The sequence below is a fragment of the Notolepis coatsorum genome (genome assembly GCF_963971535.1).
Source record: "Notolepis coatsorum genome assembly, chromosome: 12".
NCBI classification, from domain to species: Eukaryota; Metazoa; Chordata; class Actinopteri; order Aulopiformes; family Paralepididae; genus Notolepis; species Notolepis coatsorum.
In genome coordinates, this window is record NC_140176.1 from 63000370 (window position 1) to 63028298 (window position 27929).

Here is a 27929-nt window from a genome sequence, read left to right on the forward strand (position 1 = left end):
GACACGTTCAAGGAAGGTGATCAGCCTATAGGAACCGGCTTCACCAGGATTCCCCATGGATGAGGCTGCAACCGCGGCTAAGGGTATCCCCCTTCCAAGGCCACTGCCCCTCCCTGAACCCAATGGTATGGTAGGCAACCATACCACCGGCAGCATTCCTGTGCCTCAGGTTATCACCCATCGGTAAGGCTGGAAAGCTGCCTCACTGTCCGGAGTGTAGGTAGCACTCCTCTCAATGCCAGTCTGAGTCACAGCGCATTTTGTCTTCTCAGAGATCAGCACTTTTTGAGTAAAGTGGGTTCCCTACTTCTATTCTGTTACAATTCATAACTTGCATTTGTAGGCTACCCTGCATTTCATGTATTCTTAACTCTGTTCATTCTGCTTGGGTTTCTCTTTGGGTTTCCTTCTTTATAGCCTTTACTGGTCAGCCATTGTCTTCTGCCTAATCAGTGTGGACCCTAGACCCTCTGAGGGTTGTGTTATAATTTATTCTGCCAGGGTCTTTCAGTTTTTTTCTCCTAACTCCTTCCCATTGCCTATCCATTTAGGTGTTGGCAGGGGCACAAGTTTTGTCTATGTTCTTTTTTGGTATTTTTAGGGCCAACAAGGCTTGATAAGGCCAAGCTCTTGCTTCGCCTACTAGTCCAATAAGCAAGATGCAGAGCCTGCATGACATATAATGATAGTTATGAAGTATAACTAGTAATTATATGAATGCAGGCAAAGCATCTTGTTTTTATTCCTTGTTGTCCCGGGTTTCAGAAAAGAACTACAGTGCATTGGTCAAATTCAGCTGGTGTGCTATTGGTCCAAGATGCTTTTCCTGCATTCATATAACTAAAGTTACACTTCATAACTATTGTTTATTTTTATTAACAATAATTTACATTTCAAACAGCTTGAAAATAAAAACAACATCAATCAGGTATTAGTCAGCAGAATTCAAAGCAGACTGTGGACAGTTGGTCTTGTCTGGCGCCATAGCGAATTGAGCACAGTAGGATCTCGATCGTTTCCTCACTAAGGGTGGAGGCACAATCCAGGGATGGAGCCGTTGAGATGGGAATGTCATCCAATGACAAGCAAGGACACTCTCATCACTCTCCTTTCTACCTATGTGTTAATTAGTGCATGAAATTTCTCACACCACTATAACCAGAAGCTACACAAGTTTGGGATTGCTTTGTTGTTGCATCAGTGTGATGCAGAGGTTGTTTTCTATAGTGTGTGTGGGTATGTGTCTATGTGTGTGGGTGTGTGTCTGTGTGTGTGCACACGCTTGTGCACATGTGTGCATGTATTTGTGTGTGTTTATTCATTAATTTATGTAGTAGTTTCTCTGATCCCACTTCAGAGAGAATTCAAAGGACTTGTCCTGTTTGCTTACATGGATCTAAGTCACTGTTGACACATTGGTGCCTTGACCAAACAACTCTCACAATGCCTCTGTTTCTGTCTTTCTCTGTGTCTGTCTGCTTCTGTCTGCCTATCTGTCTGTCTGTCTGTCAGACTCTCTCAGGTCTTTATCTTTCTCATCCTCAAGAACAAAGCATAATAGAATATTATCTGGGAAAAAAGAGACATTGAAGTCATATAAGTTATAACTTTCACATGAAAAAAAAACGACTTTGTGCGCTCACATAGCCAGTGTTATTAACCACTTAATTGATGGGCACATTTTTCAGAAAACCCAAAGTAATCTGCAATTTATTATACTTTATACTTTTGTCTCTTTTGAAAGTAAACATTCTGAATTTTCCTCCACAACAGGAAGAATCACTCTGAGTGCTTTTAAAATGTTGAAGTTAAGTTAAGTTAACTTAAGTTTTTACGTTTCTTTTTACTTCCATTTGAATTATCTTGCAAATAGAGGCCTCTTACAGGTTCCAGCTGATAGGTATGGTAGGTCGAGTCTACCATCAGATGGTGGTGTGTATGACCAAATGTAAATTAAAGGGGAAATATGCCCATTTTCTGAATTCTTACATGTTATTTTGCTACTTATAAGTATAAAGTATTAGAGCTGTTCTCAGAGGGCTACACAGGTAAATGTTCTGTTTCAAAACTGAGAACACAACTATAATAAAGCACATTTGGGTATAACAAATAAAACAAACTTGCTGTCGGTCCACAAAATCAGTCTGCTATGCATTGTCGATGGAGCCGCTCCAGACTTTATACTCGATGACATCACAAGTTTGAGCCTTGATTCTCTGGTTTCTGGCTTTATGAGAGAATAGCTCGTGTTCACAAATATCGATTGAACTTCCCTAGGCCATGGCAATACCTGTTGGAATTCTTAATTTGGCTGTTGTTCCCCATTTAATAAGGATGCACATCAGAGCAGCTGTTGTGTGTTGACACAAGCGTTTATAGCCTATCATGAGATGGGGTCAACGGTCAGAGTGTACGTTTGACCAAATCTAAATTAGGAATGCGTAGCAGAGGCAGATATCACACGAGACACACGCGTTGACCTTTGATGGGAGGATATGACGGCTAGAGATGTAATCAAATAGAACGCGCGTTGCCTCCGCTCCGCTTGACAGGTGTTGTGCATGAGCAGTGAACCAAACTATGAGGACTAAATGATTAATAATAGCCTGTAGCTTTTATGCGTGATGAGGCTAAAGGGAATATATATTGGCACACATTCACACACACACACACACACACACACACACACACACACACACACACACACACACACACACACACACACACACACACACACACACACACACACACACACACACACACACACACACACACACACACACACACACGTGCATACACATGCATGCACACACACTTACATATGCATGCACACACACAGACACACACACAGCCAAAGACCTTTGGACTCCCACGACTTTCACCACCTGCAGTGAGTAAGCTTGAGTTGCCAATGGGCATCTAAGCCCCCCTCTGCAATGCAAACTCAAAGCGCCCCTGGCCGCAGTGCACATCTGCTGCCCCCACCCCTGATAATCATCTATTGCTCATGTGCAATTAGCGATCAGAGATCTCAGAGCAGGAATGCCACATGAACGCACTCCCCTGTTTTGATCGAGGGGGGTAGAGAGAGAGAGAGAGAGAGAGAGAGAGAGAGAGAGAGAGAGACAGAGAGATAGAGAGAGAGAGAGAGAGAGAGAGAGAGTAAGAGAGAGAGAGAGAGAGAGTGGGGGTAGGTGGGTTTGCATTCAGTGCAAGTGATTTTGATGTTTGGAATAGCTGACAATAAAAAAAGGAATAGGAGAAAATCTTTTACCTTAACTTTCCATGTCGAACACATCACAAAAACAGCCTTCTTTCACTTGAATAGAATAGAATAGAAGTGAAATAGAAAAACATCCAATCTCTGTCCTTTCCTCTAACTTTCAGCTGCTGAAACCCTTATTCACGCATTCATCACCTCAATACTTGATTACTGCAACAGCATCCTCTACACAGCATATCCACCAATATTCTCAATACACTGCATTACATTCAGAACCAAACATTGAATCTGGGGCGACATGGCCCTCTGGAACACCATTCCTATAAATGTCCAGGACTTCACTCCCCACCTTCAAAGCCTCACTCAAAGAAATGTGTTAATATGTGCACTCCCAAACCAGGCATTCAGCCCATGTCCCTTGCTCTGTAGACCCATATCACGGACAAAGCTCTCATGACTTTTCCCTGTAACAGGGATTCATTCACCTTGCAAATAGTTTGTAAAGACATAATAATAAAGATTGGATGATGGAGAGATGTCCCTTTTCCTTAAAAGTATTTGCTTCAATTAACAGATAAAAAGAAAAAAAGGTAATAATAATAAGAAAATATTATTGGTAATTTAACTACATATTCTTGAATGTCTTTAGCACGAATCCATATGAGATCACCAATGTGATCCATCAGTGTTGGCTTACTGTTTATCTGATGTGACAGTCCCCACTGTTCTATCATACTGAAACCTGGTTCACTAGTCTTACTAACGCATGATGTTTGTTGATATAACCATTCCTGTGTGGTCAATAGTTGCACCATTCAGATGAAAACCCATATATAAATCAGTTATAAACATTTCTGGATGGCTTTACATTATTTGCTGTAAAGTTGTTTTTACTTCGATTTAACAGCATCGTTGTTATGGCTGGGCCAGCTGTGCGCGCTTCCAAATGAGGTCCTGTGTTCCTGTGCAGAATTCCCCTTGCTATCTCCGTTCCTTACGTTTCCTGGTTCTTATTGCCCGTCTGTAGTTTTGCCTGGTGAGTCTCGGACTACCCTGAACTTTCTCACATGTCTACGTTACTGGACTCTGCTCAATCGCCTACGGGCTTAACTCAATCAGCGCCAATCACGACAAAAGTTGGGTTATCTCGCCATGCGTTGAGTGCCAAAACCCGAGAAAAGTCAGGTTTTCGATAGTTTTCATAGTTTTTTCCTTTATCCCATTTTTTTTATTCTATACAGTCTCACGGACCTCTGTGTATCATTGGGACTCATTCTGAGACCCCGAGATTCCAATGCCGGCCGAATCCTGCTAGGTGGCAGTATCGCCTACCCTTTGAAACCTTATTTCACACTCTGTGTTACATTTTATATGGTCCGGTGGAGAAATTGTACCCGGGCAAGTGTAAGGCTTCATTCGAGCCACTTGGAACGCGTCCAGCACACTTCATGCATAGTTTGTCCCATTTCATGTCAGGGACCCGATGGACATCAATACTGGAAATCGCGATCAGACAATTGGAATATTCTTTTTGCAATACCTCCTAGCAAAGGTAAGGACTATATGACATCAATCCTACTTTGATCCTACAATGATTTCACATCGATCACAATGATCAACGTATGTAGTATTAAAAACGTATGCCGTTGCTGATGATCAGAGCATCACAAAACGACCCCCCCCCCCTTTGATGCCTTCATGATGAAACATAATACCTATTATATACCTTTGATTTGGAAATAGTATCGTGTCCAGACGAGCAACGCAAATGATTTTCGCAAAATGCACATAGCGCTCCATAACTCAGCTTCCAGGAATTAGCCCGGATCACTCTGAAACTATACATACCTATACGCAAATGTATACATGAAAAACTCTTTTTTACATGTTGGATGAGACTGTCAAATGAGCCGTAGTATTGTCTCCATAGCTATAATATATAATATAGATATAGCTCTGCAAACATTGTGACACAGTGAAAATGCCTATCTTTTAAAGCGTGGCCCATTGACTACAGGGACAGGGATAATCGATGTCGCTTTTTTCATTACTGTATGTAATAAATTACGCCTTTTTTGGCTAACATTGATACCTATCTTGTGTTGTGCTTTTGGGGTCGCTTACAAACCGTAACAATTGTTCATCTGAACCTAACACAGACTTATATTGTTATTGTGTATCTCACTCAGAGAGACACTACACCTGCACCACAGCACAAGTCAACCTGTAAACCTGCCCACCGTCACAAATATGTAGAAAAATAGCAAGTCGACTGTAGAGTCATTGTAATATAATTGTGGTCTGAGTAGACCTTACATCAACCTCACCGCAACAATAGCTTCGTATTTTACCGTTCTGACATACCGTCATGTCAGGAAGAATGAGGAGAGTTTGTGCTTCTTTGTGGTTGTTTAATTCCAGTGATGTTGGTTACATAAAGGGCAATACCTTGCACGTGATGCACACACCTGCTTTCACGTACGTTCCACGACAACAACGTCCGGTGTCCCCTCTCATATCTCCCGGGGGGGAACAACACCCCCGGCTAACAGAGCGACACACAATCCTCAGAACATTACAGTATGTTGAAACGTAGATAATGTTAGCTTGGCTAATGTACGTTGCTAATGATGAAAAGGGCTTGGTTAACGTACATCGCTAACGTTAATGTCGCTAGCTAGCTAACGTGTTACTTTGTGGTTCGCTGTATACACAGTGCAGCGTGAGCTGTGATTGGTGTACTTCTGTGGGTACAGACAGACAGAGACACAGACATACAGACAAACCCTGTTCTAGACAGCTTGCGGCCAGCACCACAGTGTGGTACACATCCTTGACTGTCAACCAAGTTTGAGCTGGATTGGATAAATAATGTGCAAGTTATAGCAGCTACAGGGAGGGAAGGGTAGGGGATTTTTATTTGTATATATGTATGTTTTTAAGCTCGGCTCTCAACGGGACCTCACTAGTGGGATGTATATCTATTATTGCCTCGCACTCTAGAAGCATTACCAAAAATTACAATGCAACATGTATAGACTATGGCTAGTTTGAATATAATGATATGGAACACCGGGGGAATAAATAACCAACTTAAACGCAAAAGCGTGCTCACACTGATGAAAAAAGAACATGTGGACATTGCTCTGCTAAGCGAAACACACATTCTAGGGAAAGACATAGGTAAATTAGCGGACAACATATACCATAATATCAGTCACTCCTCTATTGGTACGAGAACTCGGGGTGTAGCAATAGTCGTTAAACGTAAGTTGAATATTGTACTAAAGGGAGTATGGTCTGATGTAGAAGGTCGGATAACTATAGCTAAGATTGAACATAAGAACAGGAAAATAGCGTTGATAGCGGTATACGCCCCAAATTTGTACGAAGAAGATTTCTTCACTACACTAACCAATGCAATGTTAGACATTCCCGATTACTCATTTATAATAGGAGCGGATTTTAATGCCATCTGGAACCCAAGGATAGACAAATCTTACCTCGCCTTTTCCAGCGAACAAAAGAATTCATCGAAGGCATTAAAGGATTGGTCAAAGATTACAGGTGTAAAGGACTTATGGCGGTTACTTAATCCCACGACCCGAAAGTACTCTTGTCGATCTGCGAGACATAAGACACTATCCAGAATAGATTATGTCTTTGCATCACAGAGACTATTTGATAATTATGAAGTGGAAATGATACCCAACGCACTATCAGATCACTGTTATTTACTCCTTAAAGGTACATTTGGTATACTATCCTCCCGAGCCCCAAGATGGCGATTTAACTCGTTGCTGCTTAACAACAAGGAATTCATTACACAACTCAAAGAAGCTCTTATAGTATTCCAACGGGAGAATGCAAACTCGGTGCAAGACCCCAGAATAATATGGATGTCGGTAAAGGGAATGATCAAAGACTTCACGGATAGCTTTTCCTCCAAAATGCGCAAGAATCAAAGCACAAAACTGGATGAGCTGGAAACGCTTTACTCAACGTTATTTAATTCTCTGAAATACAACAACTCAACTCGACTAGAAAATCAAGTTAACGTACTAAAAATAGAGATCAATGACATATACAGACAACAATCGGAAATACAAATATGCAGCACAAGACAACAGCAGTACTCCCATGGTTCCAAACCCAGCCACCTATTAGCCATGCGATTAAGAATTAATGCAACATTTGCAGATATAACTACCATTAGAGCACAACAAGTACTTGTAACAGATCCTGTAAAAATAAACGATACATTCAAAGTATTCTACTCCGATTTATATAAATCAGAAATGACCTTCGATCAAAACAAAATGGACACATTTCTTAATCAAATTATTCTCCCTAAACTTTCAGAGGATGACGCTAAACAGTTAGAAATACCGATCACACTAGAGGAACTCAAGAAGGCCATAACCGCAATGAAAAGTGGTAAGGCTCCAGGAAGAGACGGTTTCCCATCAGAAATGTACCTTTCTTGTTGGGACATAATTGGCCCCTTATTACTAAATATGATCTTATACTCAGTCAAGGAGGGGAACTTCCATAAAATCGACAATATTGCACTCATAACAGTCCTCCTTAAAAAAGACAAAGACCCCAACGAGTGCGGTAGTTATAGACCTGTAAGCCTCCTCGGAACAGATATCAAACTGTACTCTAAGGTATTAGCCATCAGATTACAAAAGCATATGACGTCTTTAGTTCACCCGGACCAAACTGGCTTCATAGGAGGCCGCCTGATCACTGAGAACATAAGACGTATACTGCACGTACTTGATGCCGACAAGGAGGACACCATACCTAAGGCGATGCTGTCCCTGGATGCTATGAAGGCCTTTGACAGGCTGGAATGGTCGTATCTGTGGGCAGTGCTAGAAAGGATGGGGTTAGGAAAAGGATTCATCGATATGATTAAAGTATTATACAAAGACCCATCGGCCATGATTATAACAGGCACAATCATCTCTGAAATATTTCCGGTATCACGCTCTGCCAGACAGGGTTGTCCTCTTAGTCCCGGTCTGTTCAATCTATCATTAGAGCCGTTAGCACAATATATAAGACAATCCCAATCCATAGAACCTATCGTAATCAAGGGCACACAACAAAAAATTTGTTTATATGTGGACGATGTAATATTGTTCATGAAAAACCCCAACACCACATTGCCTCATCTGCTCAAGTTGATTGAGGACTTTGGTGATTTATCGGGATTTAAGATAAATTGGCCGAAGTCGGCTTTCCTTCCACTTAACACCCCTGCAAAAAAAGATACAACCCTCCCAGGACAGATACCGATGGTAAAACATTTCAGATGCTTGGGAGTGGAAATATTCCCTACCATAAGACAAACGGTGAAGCACAACTACACAAAAATCCAAAACAAAATCAAAGACGACCTTGATAGATGGGCAAAACTTAAGAACACAGTACAAGCACGGATATCAATAGTTAAGATGGATGTACTACCTAAAATCAACTTCTTCTGTTCAATGCTACCGTTACCCCCTCCAGAGGGTTACTGGAAAAGATTACACTCCTCCACATACAAATTTATTTGGAATAACAAACCACCACGTATAAAAAGATCCACCGCACAGAGAAATAAAGCAGATGGTGGCATGGCATTTCCAGATTTTTTCCTATATTTTAAGGCGTACTCATTAAGTCCATTGACAACATGGTTTGACTCCCAAGCATTAGCATCTTGGAGAAAAATAGAAGAAAACATAGTAGCCCCACATAGACTGAAGGACATAGCATACACTAAACTACCAATCAAGCACTGTGAACGAAAATTTGGCCCCATAATTACTCATGCGATCCGGATATGGCGTGAATCACAAAAAGAAAATCCTAACCCACAAGAATGGCACAATCATACTCCCTTATTCAATAACAATGCTCTCTTAATTGGAAAACGACCTATAAGATTCCCTATATGGGAAGAGCAAGGCATACACTCATTAGGGGATATTTTTAACAAACAGGGTTTTTGTAGTGATAAAGAAATACGCAAAAAATTTAATCTCACCAAGTCCACATGGCTTTTTCACAAACAGTTAGAGCTATGTTTGAAGTCTCACGGTGTTCCATTAGACAGACCAATTGAACACCACAGATACCACAAATTCTTCTACTCAAGAGAGACATCGAGAGGTTTTGTTTCAGAATTTTATCATCAATTACTAACGTCCTCGTATGAAACCCTCCAACTTGACTCTGTCTGGAGGAGGGATATACCAGACCTGGAAAATGACTTTGATTGGCAAGGAGCCTGGGCAAATGTCCGACTTACATCAAGGAACCCGGATCATCAACAAATCAATCTTAACTATATTCACAGGACATACTTGACTCCTATAAGACTGTGCCGAATGGGGCTCAAACAAGATTCCAAATGCACCCAATGTACAAATGGGGACGAAGGGACATTTATGCACATGTATTGGGACTGCTCACCAGTTAAGGCATTCTGGAAAGATGTGACCCAACAAATATCAAAACTCGTATCTTGGAATATACCTGTACACCCCTCGGTATTGCTGTTGAATGATGTTTTTGAGTTTGCAGTGAATCCACAGCTAAAGAGATTGGTTTTATCGGGTATCACAGTAGCCAAAAAGCTGATCGCATCACGCTGGTTTCAACCGGAAAAAATGTGCCGTAAAGTTTGGTTTCTTACATATCTCGATGTAATTTACCATGAAATATCTACAGCAAGAATTCTGGGTCTCAATGAATCCAAAATGTCAATGTGGTTAGAAGTGGTGGAGAGAATAAAAGCTAGCTTATAATGGTAGTGTCTGGTTAGGTGCGAGGGATAGTGGAGGTACTTCTCAAGGTGGGGTCCGGGAGGGGGGGGTTCGAGCTGAGCATATGTATGTAGGTTTTTTTTTTTTAGATAACAGGTATTATGGGTATATCTTATATAAAACAACTAACCAAAAGGTGATCCCATTGGATGTGCCCTGACAATTAATGCTTGTATATCTTATCGTGTGTTGTCATGTTTGTTTATATGTTTGTTTAAAAAAGAATAAAAAAATAAAATACAAAAAAAAAAAAAAAAAAAAAAAGTTATAGCAGCCTTAGACTCAGAGACGGACATACACGCACAGTATACACAAGCAATTACAAACCCCCATTGCACTTTGCGTGCATGCATGTAAAAATAATGCATTATGAGATACTGAACAAAAAAAAAAAAAATTACACCCGCGGGTGGCTTAGTTATTTTAGAGCTTAAGCGTTTATGAACCCATATGCTGCCATGGTTACTAAAAAGTGATTATGTTCCACCGAGGGGGAAGTATAATTTCCAACATGCCGCTACCTTTACGGACAGGGTGCCCAGCAGAAGTGAACAGACCCTCTTGCCATAGCCATTGCACTCCCCTGTCCTGGGGGAACTGTGTGCATGGCGTGTTGGCTTGTAAAAGAGCACATTAATAAGAGGAGAGCTTGTTCCCCCGTATCATTTGAGTGTTCCTTGCCAGCATCCTCCGTGTCCTCCCAGCTCTTTTGGGGTGGGAAGCGGTGGGGGTGATGGGATACGTCCCATTTCCTAATGGATATTCAGCATACCAGGATCCCGGGGGGGGGGGGGGGACGACGACGACGACGTGTTATTGAATGTTGGCTGATATTACATAGTGCTGTCGTCTATGTGCCCTCTTCCATCAGTATTGAGCTGCAGAGCCTTCCATTTTGAAACACGCTGTTGACATTAAATGTCGAAGAGAAACCTGTCAATAGGATGTACAAAACGAATGGCAAAGCTTGATTAAAAAGAGTTGAATTCTGAGCTGTAACGGTTTTGTCATAAAGGTCATATTTTCGGTCCGCCTCGCATTTCTATGGAATCTCTATTTTCTTTTCCCCCTCTTGGTTATGTTGAGGTTAACCGTATAGAGCATTGGCCATTAAATTAATTAAAACAAAAAAAAAGTAGAGTGGCCACATAACAGAGACGGATGAGGCCCGCGAAGATATTTACAGGTAACTTAATTATGTCCACCAAATAAAACACATCTAGGTCACAAAGAGGATAATTCTAAATAGGCAATTAAGCCAGTGGTAAGAGCCTTAATAAGGCAAGCAAAGTACATAAAATGAACGGAAGTGAGTGTGTGTCAGTGCAAATGACTTTGCCTAACACTATTCATCATGGGACTAAGTGGTGGGATGGTGTCAGGGTTCTAAATTCTAACAGCATTAATCCCTGATAGCAAGGCCTCTATACCAGCCAGTATCAATAATGGCATTAATAACTCATCCATCTGGAAGTCATCCAAACTCTGACTGGTTAATTATGCCTCCCTCATGAATATGCCTTCCGGTTTTAAACAGTAGGAGAGGAGGAGGAGGAGGAGGAGGAGGAGGAGGAGGAGGAGGAGGAGGAAACAAGAGAGAGAGGGATAGAACGGTGGGGGGGGTGGAGTGGAGAGAGGGAACGATGGAGTAGTCTGATTACCCCCGCACACACACACACACACACACACACACAGACACACACACACACACACACACACACACACACACACACACACACACACACACACACACACACACACACACACACACACACACACACACACACAGCTAGTTCAGAGGCACGTGTCGGTTATGTGCTCTTGATCGTAGCGCCATCGGCTTTAGGACCTCCTTCACCGCGTCCCCGCCGGTGGGGACGCCAGGGACCTTGAGCATCTGCAAACATGACAAGGACTCATTTATTAGACAGCAACCTTGACCGGCTCGTGTCCCCCAAACTGGCAATCGCCACCTCCGAAGGAATATTGCCAGATCTCCTTTGGTATGATATGAATAGATTTCGGCATAGTGGGTGAAGGGCAGAGCCATACCTAATGGCCTCCAATTACTGGGTTTTACTGCGCGTGCAAGCCGCTTAAGTCGGACAGCTTTCGATGCTGATGAATTGACCATAGGTTCACATCTGTGAGAGAGCGATGCAATACTTTGTCACTGAAACGCATACTGTAGTCTCAGCAGTAGATACCGCTACAGCACAACCAGATTTCACCGGAAATGTATGCATTAATTGTATGCATGGATAATGTGCACACATTGTGTTCATGTTCAGAGTCCAGGCACACAAAGTGCTTATTTTCTTTTTTTCTGCAGACGTGAGCCCAGCTGGCAGCATTGAACTAACCTTCACATGCAGTTTTCTTTGGGTGAACTCACAGCGCTAACCTGATTCCATCCTTTAAGTTGAGTATCCCCTCATCCCCTGTCGACAAAAGTTAAAAGGTTTCTATCCGACATTTGGGGAAAAGACAGATTGTTTCAAAACTTTGTTACTCTCCGATGATTTCATCTAACGTCCTTCTTTCCAGCGTGGACTAAACCAGGAGAACTAGCATGCCTGTTCTCCATGTGTGAATATGGTCAAATGTAAGCTTGTCTGCTTATTGGTATTCTGTGATACAGTAACCCCTCGGTGAGCCTTATTAACCAAGACACCAGTTGAACTGCATCACATGATATGTCGGTACATACTGTATATTGTGCAGGACTGGACACTGCGCAATTTTAGTTATTTTATTGAACGCTACAGTACGATGCAGTGGTTCCGACCATTTCCCATTTAATGAGATAGATAATCTTTAACACTTTCAGCGTAGTTTTAACTCAAAACCGCGATCGTGCTTGTCAAGCATGTTTTATGTCCGGTAAAACACAAAACTGTGATTGTTAGGAAAAAAAACATGTTTCAGGTTCGGTAAAATAGACTAAGAATATACCTTACCTTAGCCAGAAGGTATTCCAAAAAGAATAATTCCAAGTGATTGCATCGCCATCGTGATTACCAGTGTATAATGTCTATACACGTTTTGATGGGAAATACGCCTGTGCAATGGAATTTCGAGGCGATCGATGTGAATCTCTGTTCAAGCAGGAGGAGGAGCCCTTACCAATTTTTTTTTTTTAAGTAAAACATGTATTAACACCAAGCCATTCCAGTTCAAAGGTAGGCGATACACCTGGTGATATTCAATCGGCATTGCAATTCCAACGTAGGGAAATGATCCGGATGATGATTTAGAACGGGGATCAGAGGAAAAAGATCAAACGATCTTAAAAGGAGTTTACTTGTTATTGGCGCTCAACGCTTGTCGGCCAATAACGAGTTTGCCGGTGATTGACGCTGAATGTGTTAACACACACTTGTCCTAATCACAACATCGTTCACACAATGGGAATAACCCCCTTTTCTTCCACTTGACTTGTGGCCATGCTGCGCCCTGCCCTTTTACGTATGATATATCAGTTTAACTATGAGTGTCGTTCCATCGTTCCGGTCGGCAGAACAATGATATCCACAAAGCTGAACTACAACTAACCTTTTGCAAAGGTCAAATAAAAATCATAAAATGGGTTCAACCGTGACTTTATGGAAACGGTTATAAGGATCATGTTGGCACGTTGCAGGAATGGCATCATTAACCCCCCCCCCCCCCCCCCCCACACACACACACACACACACAGAGACACACACACACACACACACATTACTCCCTCAGTTCCTGCTCTTTCCCGAGCCTCCCTTGACACTTGGCAGAGGTGGTACTTTAAGGCCAACAACCTCAGTTCCTTGGCCCGGATAATAAGGACATCAGTTGAGTTCAAATGCAACATGGCATCATAAAACCTACAGTATGGAGACATTGCGCATCTCCTCGCCGATTGTGTTCTGTACTAGCAGGAATGAAAGACACAAGGCTACACTGACATACACATAATGATGTATGCCCCCTGGCAAAACAATATTGACTTGGGTGAGAGTAAAAAAAACATTTATACAGGTCTCTGCTTTTAAGGACAGGCAAATAAACAGAGGTGTTACTGCTCGAGATAAACCTCCACACACCAAAAAAGTTGTGGGTTACGTTATCTACCCACGTGCTTAGTAGTTAAGTTGCTTGGGTCTATTCCTGTTGGGTTGTTTTCACAGTGTTGCATAGTTTTTAGGAACTCAATTTAGGAGTTACTGGCTGGGTCAGAAGGACCGTCACAGATATTGTGAAGAGACAAGACATGCATGATAATATCCCGTTCCATATCTCCTTCCTGGTTTAATTTCCAAGGCTTAGGCCTGTCGTCATCTTCCTATAAGAACGCTTGGAGAGACAAAACACAACAGCCAATAGCATGCAAAATGATAAGCCACGCCTCCCCATTTAGTCTAATTACATAGTCCAGCTGCTTCTCACATAGCAATAAAGCAAAGGTTAAATGTCAATGTTCTCAGTAAGGCCTTCACCAACATGGGCAAAGAATGGCCGTTCACTCAGTCTTAGAAAAATGCCAGAAATACAATTGGGTTGAAGGAAGGATACACCAGGCATATGCCAAAACAAGATGTTGTATGCCCCTGGTGCCTAGCAGTCTTCAGAATACTCACACGCGTGAAGTCAACCATGGAGGAAGCTGGGGCCCCTTCAATGTGAAATACTGTTACAGATTAGCTATGTAATATATCCATATTGTCCCATAATTTATTGGATATGGATAGTAGTAGCTTGCCAAACTAACTAAATAGCTTCTACCACTGATGTCACTGTGTCAGCTGTGTTCACTAGTTAGATGCCAGGGCCCTATTAGGTCTAATATACACTACCTTGTAATGTTAGCTTAATATAGTTAGCTATGTTCAGATTTTGAGTTTATTAGCCCTATTTCCTATTTACCAATGATGATGCTTGATCGGCAGGCCCGGACTGGCCATCGGGAGCACCGGGAGTTTTCCCGGTGGCCTGGCCTGCACAGATACAAAAAAAAAATTATATAAAAAAATAAATATTATATATTTTTTTTATTATATATTTTTTTTGCCATGCCATTGTTTCTAGTTGTGGCGGCGGCACGGCGCGATAATTTTAAGATAACCAGGTGGGTGGGGAACAACCAGGATTTCACTGTCTGCGACAGAGTTGGAGAACTATCTGACTCTCTCTCCCTCACGCGGACACACACACACACAATGGAGCCGTGCTGCCGCTTGTGATTGGTGGAGGCGGGACCAGGCGATACAACTGATTGACAGTGGAGGCGGCGAATGGAATGGCAGATGGCACACTCCCAAAAGGAGTTGTTAAATCTGACATTACAAAAAACAATATGTGGTGGTTATGATTGGGACTGAAGTTGAATAAACAATTTATGAAAGAGAGAGTCAAAATAATTCCAAGATAATTCAAAGATTACACACCTTTGCCACATTGGCTACAAACATAATTACTGCAAAGTTATCAAACAAATAAGAATCTGATCAGACACAAGGGTTAAGTTGTTGTTCCCTTTCTAATTTCCTCAAAAACAGTTAACTAGTTAATGTGATCAATATTATTTTTACAATTGATGCTTTTTGTTGGAAATTTCAGTCAGTGAGCTCATACTTTGAGCTAATTTTATAGTTAAAATGATTGAGACAACGCAATCTTCTGTCTTCGTTGTGCATGCATGCGTGTGCTCACTGCTCACCACACGTGATACATGTGTCACTATTCTGGCAGTGGCTACTGTTATTATAGTATTGTAATTGTTACAAAGGATCAGATTAAACCGAATATATATATTTATTGATTGATATATATTGCATAGTATTTGTATATCGTTTGATATCCCTTGTATATTCCTTGTACATATACACGGAATATCCCTTTAGCCTAGTACAGACCATAATATTTCATTCTCCTATTGGACAGCGGTCCACAGGCGCCAGGGCCATGCCTCCAGAGTCAGGTTCAAGGCCACCGTCAAGACATGTCTGTACATGCCCGGCCTTGCCCAGGAATACGAGACAGAAATGAGGTTGGCACTAGATTGTTCGCCGTGCATATAAATATAGCGCAGGTGAATACAGAAGTAGAGTTACCCAATAAGTTGAAGCCTCACCCACAATACTCCGTGCGGTGAAGTATGGCCTGTTTGGCCCCAAATAGAGCATTGAGACCGCGTGCGAATTAATAACTGAATTGTCAGAGTTTGGCGCTATACCGTCGAGTGCGACATATTTCTATTAAGTCAGTAATAGTCTATTTGTGTATAGTGTATCGTGCGGCTAAAGTTCTACAGTGACCAGCATCACCAACGCTTCCTCGTATCAGCTAGAGTGCTTATCCAGGCTGGGCTGCTTTCATGGCGCTTTCACCCGAGGAGACCTAGACGAGAACCGTGTGGACATGTACACTGGATTAATCTACCCGACGACTACATAGCCCTTTGCGGCTGGATTATATTTGTTTTGGTCCTGTGATTTATGGAGCGGAGAATCGCCGACGCCTACACGTGTGGGATTTACCCTGTGAGGAGCCACGTCGAGTCTGCGCCTCAGAGAGCCTGAGGCCGGCTAGCTTTCTTCACTGTGGAGCTACAGTCTACGGAGAACAGCTGTATTCGTCTGTGGATCAAGAGACTATTGCACCGTCTCCTGTACTTGGAGTCTCCTTAGTCATCGTTGACCAGACTCTCTACTACCGACAGATCCTCTACCCCTGCTGGCTTACAACCGGGGGGACCCTTCCAGTATCTCCCGCTATATATTACTAGTGTACCATAGATATAATTCCCTAAGATTCAGGTTGTATAATTACCTCCTGCGTAACCAGAGAATGGACATTCATTATTGATTTGCCTACGCACATTCCTTTGCCTTATAAGCGCATCCAAAGTAAAATAGAGAAGTATATTATGTACCTTTTGCTGCAATAAATACTTAATTACCACTTTGTGTGGAACCGATTCATTGTGGGAAGTGTTCATCATATTTATATATCATGTACTGTATGGCCAGTAATTAAAGTACATAAAGCGGTAGTGGTTTAATGATACCATACTTATCAATACAGTCAGGGAATTGTACCCCTCAGTTACAATTGGTCCTTCGAGCCGGAGGGTAACTAGTGTAATATTAATATAGTGGTATTAATATTGACATGGCCTATGATGAACACTCCACAAAACGGTTCTCCTAAAGTAGATCGCCCGCAGCGTAGACGGCAGACACCTCAGTACTTAGAGGATTACGTTGCCAATATACTACCTAGCTTTCTACAGACGGTAAACGCGGAAAAAGTAGATAGTAAAATTATGTCCGACCCTATCGACCAGGCTACCCCGCCAATAGAGGCCCTAGTGGGTTCTAACGTAACTGACCAAGCTCACGGTAGGGACCAGGAGGGACCCGACATGACTTTACCCCCCGCCAAGACCGAAGAAGTAGTCCCCGGAGAGCTCCAGGATAAAGACAGCTCTCCAGGGATGGAACTCTACCCGCTACAAGAAGAGGAGAGCACCCCGGAGATGGATCTCCAGGACGCGCCACAGGAGAACAGATCTCCAACGAGTACTGCCAGGAGCGGATCACCTCAACCAGCGTCTTCCCCCAGCGAGGCGGACAAGATGCTGGCACAGGCATTCCTCGCCAGCCTAGCAGCCTCAACAGAGCGCGATCGACTCCAAGCACAGACGCTTAGTGAGCGCGAACATTCTTCCATGGAAAGAGAACGCCTTCAGGCGCAGCAACGGAGCGACGAAGATCGTATACGTCTAGAGATTAGACGCCTTCAGACGGAAGAGAATATGGTAAGGGACCGGGCCGAAGCCCAGCGCGCCGCCGCCGAAGCCCAGCGCGCCGCTGCCGGTGCCCAAAGAGAAGCAGAGCGCGACCTCGCTCTCACCAAGCGCGAAGCCGAGCGCGACCGATTACAAGCGCAGATAATGGAGCAGCTGATCACCAGGGCAACACCCCCTCCCTCCGCACGGGGTTCCAGGGCCTCGTCAAGACAAGGGTCAAGGGCACCCTCCCCTACCCGATCAAGCGACCCTGAGCCCGACCACCAGAGAGAGCCTATACCCCCCTCCGAACCCCTTCCCCGACCGGTCCAAGTGAGACCCAGCTACAAGGAAGAAACGGTCTACACCGCGGAGAGGCTAAATAGACGACTACAGGATCTAGAGGACCTGCCAGAGGAAGAAGAAGAGGGAGAGGAGGAGAGTCAAGCCCGACAGCAGCACAGTACTCCACAGGACCAGGAGGTCCAGTACAGCCCAGGCTCTACCCCCGCGGCTCTGCGCTACAGACCCCCGACTCAATTCACGGGTGAGCTTGACGCACGACCAGCCCCGAGGAACAGCACCTGGATACGCGGGCCATGGTACCCAGCAGGTACCAGCCCACCAAGAGGCGTAAGAGGAGACTCGCCTAGGAGGCCTCTCTTCCAACGCTCACCGATGTGCCAGCCATCCATGGCATCATACATTGGCACACCGACGTTTCCGGACTTCACCCACGAGAACAGAGCACAGTACACGGAGCTACGAATGTGCTTAGAGACAATGATGTCCGATGTAGCTGATGAACCGTACAAGTATGCTATCCTACTGAAGCACCTCAAGGTGCCCCGAGCGCACAATATAGCGCTGGCCTATGCCACCTCTACTACCCCATACACAGCGGCTCTAGCAGCACTCGACCAAAGATATGGACGCATATGGGACTACGTAATACAAGAGATAAGGCATATTGACCGCCTACCCCCAGCCACAGACAATCGCTCACTAGATGACCTGTCTATCAAGGTACAATCCCTGGTAGGGATGCTGGGGGCGCAAAGAGAAAAGGGTATGCACGAACTGTACGCAAACTCTAATGTCGAGAGGATTTTAGAGAAGCTTCCGCCCGCCCGACTAGAGCGCTTCAGGCGGCAAAGAGACCACCGTGATCCTAACGGTCCTGAGCCATCCCTCCTAGACCTAGCCGACTTCCTGGCGAGAGAAGTCAACAGCCTACGGTTGGATACGTTCATGCGGAGCACCCCAAGCTCCAGAGAGGGACCTAGGAGAGCAAACGATGGCCGAAGATTGGTGACCGTCATGCACCAATCAGAATCAGTACCGAGCAGCAAGAACCACTGTACCCCCTCGATGAAAGAGAAGTGAAATATTGTGGCCGTACTGCGAAAAGGAACACTGGTTGTCACAATGTGACACATTCAAGAAGATGACCGCCGACGAGGTGAGTCAATGGATAAAGTCCAACCGACGCTGTTACCGATGTGCGCGCAGTCACATGGCAGCCGATTGCCGCTTAAAGAAGAGGTGTAATCGGTGTGACGGAGCCCACCTAGATGTCCTACACGACAGTAACAGAAGAAAGCCTGCACCCTCAAGCAGCACAAAGGCAAGTGTTATGTACATTGACCCCGCCAGCAGCGGGGGCGCCCGGGTGCTCTTAAAGGTGGTCCGCGTAACACTGAGTTACCAAGACAAGGTCATGGACACTTACGCCGTCCTTGACGACGGGTCAGAGAAGACCCTTCTCCTCGCGTCCGCTGCGGCCCAGCTGGGGCTGCGGGGGAGCGAAAACCAGATGACGATTCGGACAATAAGAAGAGATCTAAAGACGATAAAGGGCGAGAATGTCTCCTTCACTATCGCAGCAAGCGGGCAGCCAGAGAGACGGTATAGGATTACTAACGCTTTCACCAGCCAAGAAATAGGCCTGTCGCAGTACACCTACCCCATCGCCAAGCTGATGGATAAATATGTGCACCTGCGTCAACTACCTATACCGCTCATAGACGGTGCCACCCCGACCCTGCTGATAGGCTCCGACCATGCAGACCTCATCGTCCCGATAGACCGGGTCCACACAGGGCCCAGAGGCTGTCCTGCAGCAGTCGAGACCCGCCTAGGATGGACATTACAAGGCCCCCTCGCTAAGTCTCTTAACCGAACAGCAGCCACTAACTGCCTCCACTCCAGAGTGACAGAAGAAGACACCACCCTCCTACAGCATGTCGAGAGGCTATGGACACTAGAGACAATGCCCTTTAAGAACGAAAAGAAAGACATTCGTTCCAAGGAAGACATTTATGCTATAGCCCTCCTCGAGCAGGGGACAAAGAGAGTCAAAGTCAACGGAGTGATGAGATACGCAACTCCACTCCTGAGGCGAGAGGGTATGCCTACCTTCCACGCCCCAAAAGAAGCGACGGAGCGGTATCTATTGAACACAGAGCGGCGCCTAGCCAGAGACCCCGCTCAAGAGACGGTGTACCGCGCTGAGATTAACAAGCTAATCACAGCGGGACACATAAAGAAAATTGACATTAAAGAGGCCGATCAGACGACCGAATCATGGTACGTGCCGCACCACAAAGTCCACCACAACGGCAAGGATCGTATTGTGTTCAACTGCAGCTACCAGATCGGATCACAAAATCTGAATAAAGAGCTCTTGCCCGGCCCAACACTCGGCCCCTCTCTACTAGGCGTGTTACTACATTTCCGCCAAGACAAGGTGGCCATCAGCGGCGACATCAAAGGGATGTTCCTGCAGGTGAGACTAGTGGAGGAGGACAAGCCCCTGCTGCGGTTCCTATGGAGAGAGAGGATCGGGGATGAGCAACCAGCCATCTATCAATGGGAAGTCCTCCCTTTTGGAACCACATGCAGCCCATGCTGTGCTACGTTTGCACTGCAAAAACACGTCGCAGAGGACCCAGCAGCTGATGAAGAGGTCCGACAAAGTGTAGGAAATAGTTTCTACGTGGACAACTGTCTGCAAAGCGTCTCGACGCCAGAAGATGCCGAGGCCCTTCTACTCAAGCTCCGCGCCTCCCTGATCAAAGGCGGCTTTGATCTCAGGCAGTGGGCCAGCAGCGACCCGCAAGTATTGCGCAGCCTCTCCCCCGAGGACAAGGCAGCAAGCAGCGAGACCTGGATGGCGACCATCCCAGGAGAAGCCCAAGAAATGACATTAGGACTAGTCTGGCGCTTCAAAACAGACTCGCTCCATTATAAACACACACCCCTGACCAAGGAGCAGGGAAGGTCGACTGCACTACCTACCACCAGACGGAGTGTATACAGAACACTCGCCAGACAATATGACCCGTTGGGATGTATTCTACCTTACACCACCAGGGCAAAGATGATTGTAAGAGCGTTATGGGACAAGGACCAGGGCTGGGACGACCCCATACCCGAACACCTTGCATCCACATGGAGAGAGTGGGAGACGGAACTCAGCTCACTCCCAGGTGTCAACATACGCCGCAGCTACTTCCCACCCACAGTGAGGCCGGAGACGTGCCAGATGGACCTGCACGTCTTCAGCGACGCCTCCGAAGTAGCCTACGGTTCGGTGGCCTACTTGCGTGCCCGAGAGGAGGGAGGAGAAATACATACTGCTTTCATCCTGGCTCGCTCAAGAATAGCCCCACGAAAGCAACAATCTATCCCGCGTCTAGAGCTATGCGCAGCCCTAGCAGGAGCGCAACTCGCCATGTTAATCCAACGTGAACTCACCATTCCGGTGCAAAGAACAATCTTGTGGTCAGACTCCACGACAGTACTCACATGGATCCGGTCTGATTCGTGCAGATACAAGGTCTTCGTGGGAGTCAGAGTCACAGAGATTCAAGATTTAACAGAAGTAGCAAGCTGGAGGTATGTGGACACAAAACACAACCCAGCTGACGTCATCACCCGGGGAATGTCCCTGGATGACCTCACCCGTCACAACCTATACAGTGACGGGCCAGAGTTCCTCAAGCTCCCGGAAGAAGAGTGGCCTACACCCACCCCACGGGAAGCGAGTAAAGAGGAGGCCGAAAACAAGAAATCTATGTTCTGTGGATTGAACACACTCGTCTCCACAGACCCCGACATAGACGATTGCCTCACCCTAGAGAGTGCGCAGCTAAAGACATTCCTGTGGCACCACCCAGAGGTTCAGCTCACTACTGACATTACAGCAGCTGACTACGAAGAAGCAGAACTTCTTCTACTACAACGAGCCCAGAGAGACTCGTTCCCCGATGAGCTAGACTGTCTACAGGGAGCAAAGCCCGTCCCATCAGACAGCAGACTGCTCCACCTAGCCCCCGAGAGCGACGCCCATGGTCTCATCAGAGTGGGTGGTCGTCTGCGGAGAGCTCCAGACTTACCGGATGACGTCAAGTACCCGATAGTCTTAAACAGCCGACACAAGGTCACAGAGCTGATCATAAAGAAATACGACGAGGATGTGCATCACGCAGAGAGAGTCTTCGCGGAGATCAGACGTCGTTATTGGATACTGCAAGGGAGAGAAGCAGTGCGGCGCTTCCAGCGAACCTGTCTAGACTGTCGTAAGTGGCGAGCGCAGCCCAGTATACCCCGGATGGCTGACCTACCTCCCTGTCGCCTCCGACTCGGCGACAAGCCTTTTCACTCCACCGGTATGGACTGTTTCGGCCCGCTGTATATAAAGAAAGGAAGAGGAACCGAGAAGCGGTGGGGTATTGTATTCAAATGCATGACCACCCGAGCGATGCATATAGAACTCCTTCCAACCATGAGCACAGACTCATTCCTTATGGCCTTCCGAAGATTCACATCGCGGAAAGGCAAACCGTCTATATTATTGTCTGATCACGGGACAAACTTCAAAGGCGGAGAAAGAGAGCTGAGAGAGAGCTTCCAAGCTATGGGCCCAGAACTTAAGACCCACCTCGCTCCATCCCAGATTGACTTCCAGTTTAATCCCCCGAACGCACCTCACTTCGGTGGAACTTGGGAACGAGAAGTACGTTCAATAAAGACAGCCCTGTACGCCGTGCTTGGGGCCCAGACCGTGGCGGAAGAAGTCCTAATGACAGTCCTCACAGAGATCGAGGGAGTATTGAACTCAAAGCCCCTCGGTTACGTCTCAAGTGATGTAGCAGATGTCGACCCAGTCACCCCCAACACACTCTTGATGGGGCGGCTGGACCCCGCGCTACCACAGACAATGTACAGGCCTGAAGAAGCGAACGGCCGAAGAATGTGGAGGTACAGTCAAGTATTGGCTGACAAGTTTTGGAACAGCTTCCTACTCCACTATCTACCGTCTCTACAGACCCGCCAGAAATGGGTGAAAGAGAGAGACAATTTGACAGAAGGAACAGTCGTCATGATTATCGACCAGTCACTACCCCGAGCTATGTGGCCGGCTGGCCGCGTAAGCAAAGTGATCACCGGTGCCGACGGAAAGGTCAGAGCAGCCGAAGTGCTCGTACAAGGACGGATCTACACCCGACCCGTGGCGAGGCTAATAGAACTGCCAAGGCTCCCCGATACTATCGATGACGACCATGACCCCATGACTTTGTGAACTGCCCGACCCCTCACAACAGACATTGAGTAGTGGACAGTGCGGTTAATCTGTCTCTGCTTAGCTAATTAGGTGGGACTAATTAGGAGGCGGCTGTTACAAAGGATCAGATTAAACCGAATATATATATTTATTGATTGATATATATTGCATAGTATTTGTATATCGTTTGATATCCCTTGTATATTCCTTGTACATATACACGGAATATCCCTTTAGCCTAGTACAGACCATAATATTTCATTCTCCTATTGGACAGCGGTCCACAGGCGCCAGGGCCATGCCTCCAGAGTCAGGTTCAAGGCCACCGTCAAGACATGTCTGTACATGCCCGGCCTTGCCCAGGAATACGAGACAGAAATGAGGTTGGCACTAGATTGTTCGCCGTGCATATAAATATGGCGCAGGTGAATACAGAAGTAGAGTTACCCAATAAGTTGAAGCCTCACCCACGATACTCCGTGCGGTGAAGTATGGCCTGTTTGGCCCCAAATAGAGCATTGAGACCGCGTGCGAATTAATAACTGAATTGTCAGAGTTTGGCGATATACCGTCGAGTGCGACATATTTCTATTAAGTCAGTAATAGTCTATTTGTGTATAGTGTATCGTGCGGCTAAAGTTCTACAGTGACCAGCATCACCAACGCTTCCTCGTATCAGCTAGAGTGCTTATCCAGGCTGGGCTGCTTTCATGGCGCTTTCACCCGAGGAGACCTAGACGAGAACCGTGTGGACATGTACACTGGATTAATCTACCCGACGACTACATAGCCCTTTGCGGCTGGATTATATTTGTTTTGGTCCTGTGATTTATGGAGCGGAGAATCGCCGACGCCTACACGTGTGGGATTTACCCTGTGAGGAGCCACGTCGAGTCTGCGCCTCAGAGAGCCTGAGGCCGGCTAGCTTTCTTCACTGTGGAGCTACAGTCTACGGAGAACAGCTGTATTCGTCTGTGGATCAAGAGACTATTGCACCGTCTCCTGTACTTGGAGTCTCCTTAGTCATCGTTGACCAGACTCTCTACTACCGACAGATCCTCTACCCCTGCTGGCTTACAACCGGGGGGACCCTTCCAGTATCTCCCGCTATATATTACTAGTGTACCATAGATATAATTCCCTAAGATTCAGGTTGTATAATTACCTCCTGCGTAACCAGAGAATGGACATTCATTATTGATTTGCCTACGCACATTCCTTTGCCTTATAAGCGCATCCAAAGTAAAATAGAGAAGTATATTATGTACCTTTTGCTGCAATAAATACTTAATTACCACTTTGTGTGGAACCGATTCATTGTGGGAAGTGTTCATCATATTTATATATCATGTACTGTATGGCCAGTAATTAAAGTACATAAAGCGGTAGTGGTTTAATGATACCATACTTATCAATACAGTCAGGGAATTGTACCCCTCAGTTACAGTAATGAAAGGTCTGTTATTTAATGTTTGTGTAAAGGGCTATTTTAACTGTTGATGGGTAGTGCATCAGTAAAGTGAATATGGTATTGTGCTCTTGACTTGTTTGAATAGGTGGATAGAGTGGTTAACTGTATTATAATAGTAAATAGAAAAATATGTTGTGCTCTTGCTTTTTTCTTTTTGAAGGTGGAGAGAGTACCATTGCTAGTGCCACAACAGTTTTATTTGAGGTTCATAACAGTACATTGTACTAAGCAATTGTTGGCTCATTAGTTTGTGATTCACATGCACTAAAATTCACCAGAATGCAGGAAATTCGTCTTTGTAACTAAAATCTTCCGGATGGGGGACCCCCAGACCCCCCGCTTAAAAAGTGGCCTGATTGGGGCTATATTTCGCGCTATATCTCCCGGTATGAATTATTTCCCCAGTCCGGCCCTGTTGATCGGTATACTCCTTTCCTCATCACAATCCATGCTGTTCCTCATTCTGTCTCCAGATAATTAGCCTAAAACCAATACAAAGTAAATGGGGTCAAACTCCTGTCTGTACAAGCTAACTGAAGCTCACTGAAATCTACTTTGTATGCACTGTGGAGTAAATGTCAGTTTACTTTAGCATTTAGCTTGACCCCATTGACTTTGCATTAGCGTGTCGCTAACTAGCTGGAAAAATTCCTTTAATATGCACTTTTTGTCTTTGCATTGCTTATCTTCTTATACCACAGAATAAAATAGCTTGTTGTTCACGTGTATAAAATGCTACATTGCAAGGTCAATTGTTCCAGCTGTGTTTATCTGTATATGTGGTGCACATCTGAAATTACTGTAATTATTGGCACTGTCCAGGGCTGGCCGTCATTACCACTAATTCAATTATATTGACACATTTGGGATGACACTTGCATGAGTTGCATAATTGAGAGACTTTTGAAGGAGACTATTACGCTAGGTTATTGTTGGAAGCTACCATTACACTGACAAACAACACCCACGAATTTTTTTTATTTAGAGTTTAGAATAAATTGCCACACTGAAACCACAAAGATTATGTCCTGTCTCTTTAGGCCAACATCTTATTTTTTAATAAATACATTAGCAATACTGATATTTCCCATCTGGTGGAACTTAAACACTTCCATGTTGCCTTACAGGGGAATACTATTCAATTTAATAATTCATAATGGGCCTACTGGTGTGTTGTTTGTGTGGTAGGACGTTCCATGTGAAGATGAATCGCTCTCTTCCAAAGCCATAAACCACAGAATAACAGTGGCTCAGGAGGTAGAGCGGTCGCCTGGTAATCAGAAGGTTCCCGGTTTGATTACGGCTCCTCCCGGCAGTGTGTCGAAGTGTCCTTGGGCAAGACACTTAACCCCTAACTGCTCCTGATGAGCAGGTTGGCACCTTGCATGGTTGCCTCCATCGTCTGTGAGTGAATGCAATGTATATAAATGCAGTCCATTTACCATTTACTATAGAAAGCAAACCTGTGATATTTATCAATAATGTATAACAGTATGCTCTGAGGGGGTGTGGTACTGTATGAGAAAGTCAGGAGTAGCTGAAAAGTTTGTGAGGGTAGTACAGGACATGTATGAGGGCAGTGCGACTGTGGTGAGGTGTGCAGTGGGAGTGACGGAAGGGTTCAAGGTCGGGGTAGGATTGCACCAAGGGTCGGCCCTCAGTCCTTTCTTATTTGCAGTAGTGATGGACAGGCTGACAGACGAGGTCAGGCAGGAGTCCCTGTGGACCATGATGTTCGCAGATGACATCGCAATCTGTAGTGAGAGCAGGGAGCAGGTGGAAGAGAACCTGGAGAAGTGGAGGCATGCACTGGAGAGAAGGGGGATGAGGGTGAGCAGAAGCAAGACCGAGTATATGTGTGTGAATGGGAAGGAAGACGGAGGGGTGGTGATGATGCAAGGAGTAGAGGTACCAAAAGTGGACGAGTTTAAGTACTTGGGGTCAACAGTCCAAAGTAATGGGGACTGTGGTAGGGAGGTGAAGAAGAGAGTGCAGGCCGGGTGGTGCGGGTGGAGAAGGATGACAGGGGTGATCTGCGATAGAAGGGTACCAGCAAGAGTAAAGGGAAAGGTCTACAGCACGGTAGTTAGACCAGCTATGCTGTATGGTCTAGAAACAGTGGCGCTGACCAACAAGCAGGTGGCGGAGCTGGAGGTGGCAGAGATGAAGATGTTAAGGTTCTCTCTGGGAGTAACAAGGTTGGACAAATTCGAAAATATCTACATCAGAGGAACGGCTCATGTTGAGCAGTTCGGGCAGAAAGTGAGAGAAGCAAGACTGAGATGGTTTGGACATGTGAGGAGGAGGGAGGTGGGGTACATCGGGAGGAGGATGCTGGAGATGGAGCTGCCAGGAAAGAGGAGGAGGGGAAGGCCCAAGAGGAGGTTTATGGACACAGTGAAGGAGGACATGCAGGCAGTGGGAGTGACAGAGGACGACGCAGATGACAGAAACAGATGGAAACGGATGATCCGCTGTGGCGACCCCTGACGGGAAAAGCCGAAAGAAAAAGAAGAAGAAGAAGAAGAAGATAACAGTATGCTCTAGAATGATATTCCAAAGGGTGGTGATACACCTTTTTGGGCAACATGATACGGCGATATATTCAACAGGAAATCAAGTGTGAAGGAAAGAGAAAATATAAATGTTTACAATAATAAGAGACTGTATCTGGAAAACAAGAGTCCAAAGTCTGAGATTGCCCGACGTTAACTGTGTATCACCACCAGAAAAGAGGCTGACTGTGTTTTGGTACACTATATAATATAATAAACTTTATTTGTATAGCACTTTTCATACAGAAATTACTGTATATATAGTGTGTCAGCATTACTCTGCAAATAAAGTAAGACTTTGATCATAACAGTAGTAGACATTTTGTTGGGAGTAGTGGACCATTCTACATTATCACATGACCTCACCCTGGGACCAGCACCCCAAACTACCATTCTACATTATCATTGATTGATTGATTGAAAAGTTTATTAACAGATTGCAGAATGGGTACAGTACAGTACAGCTCAATACATACAATTGTTAAGAGGATGCAGACCTGAAAAAGACTTTCGTCTTGT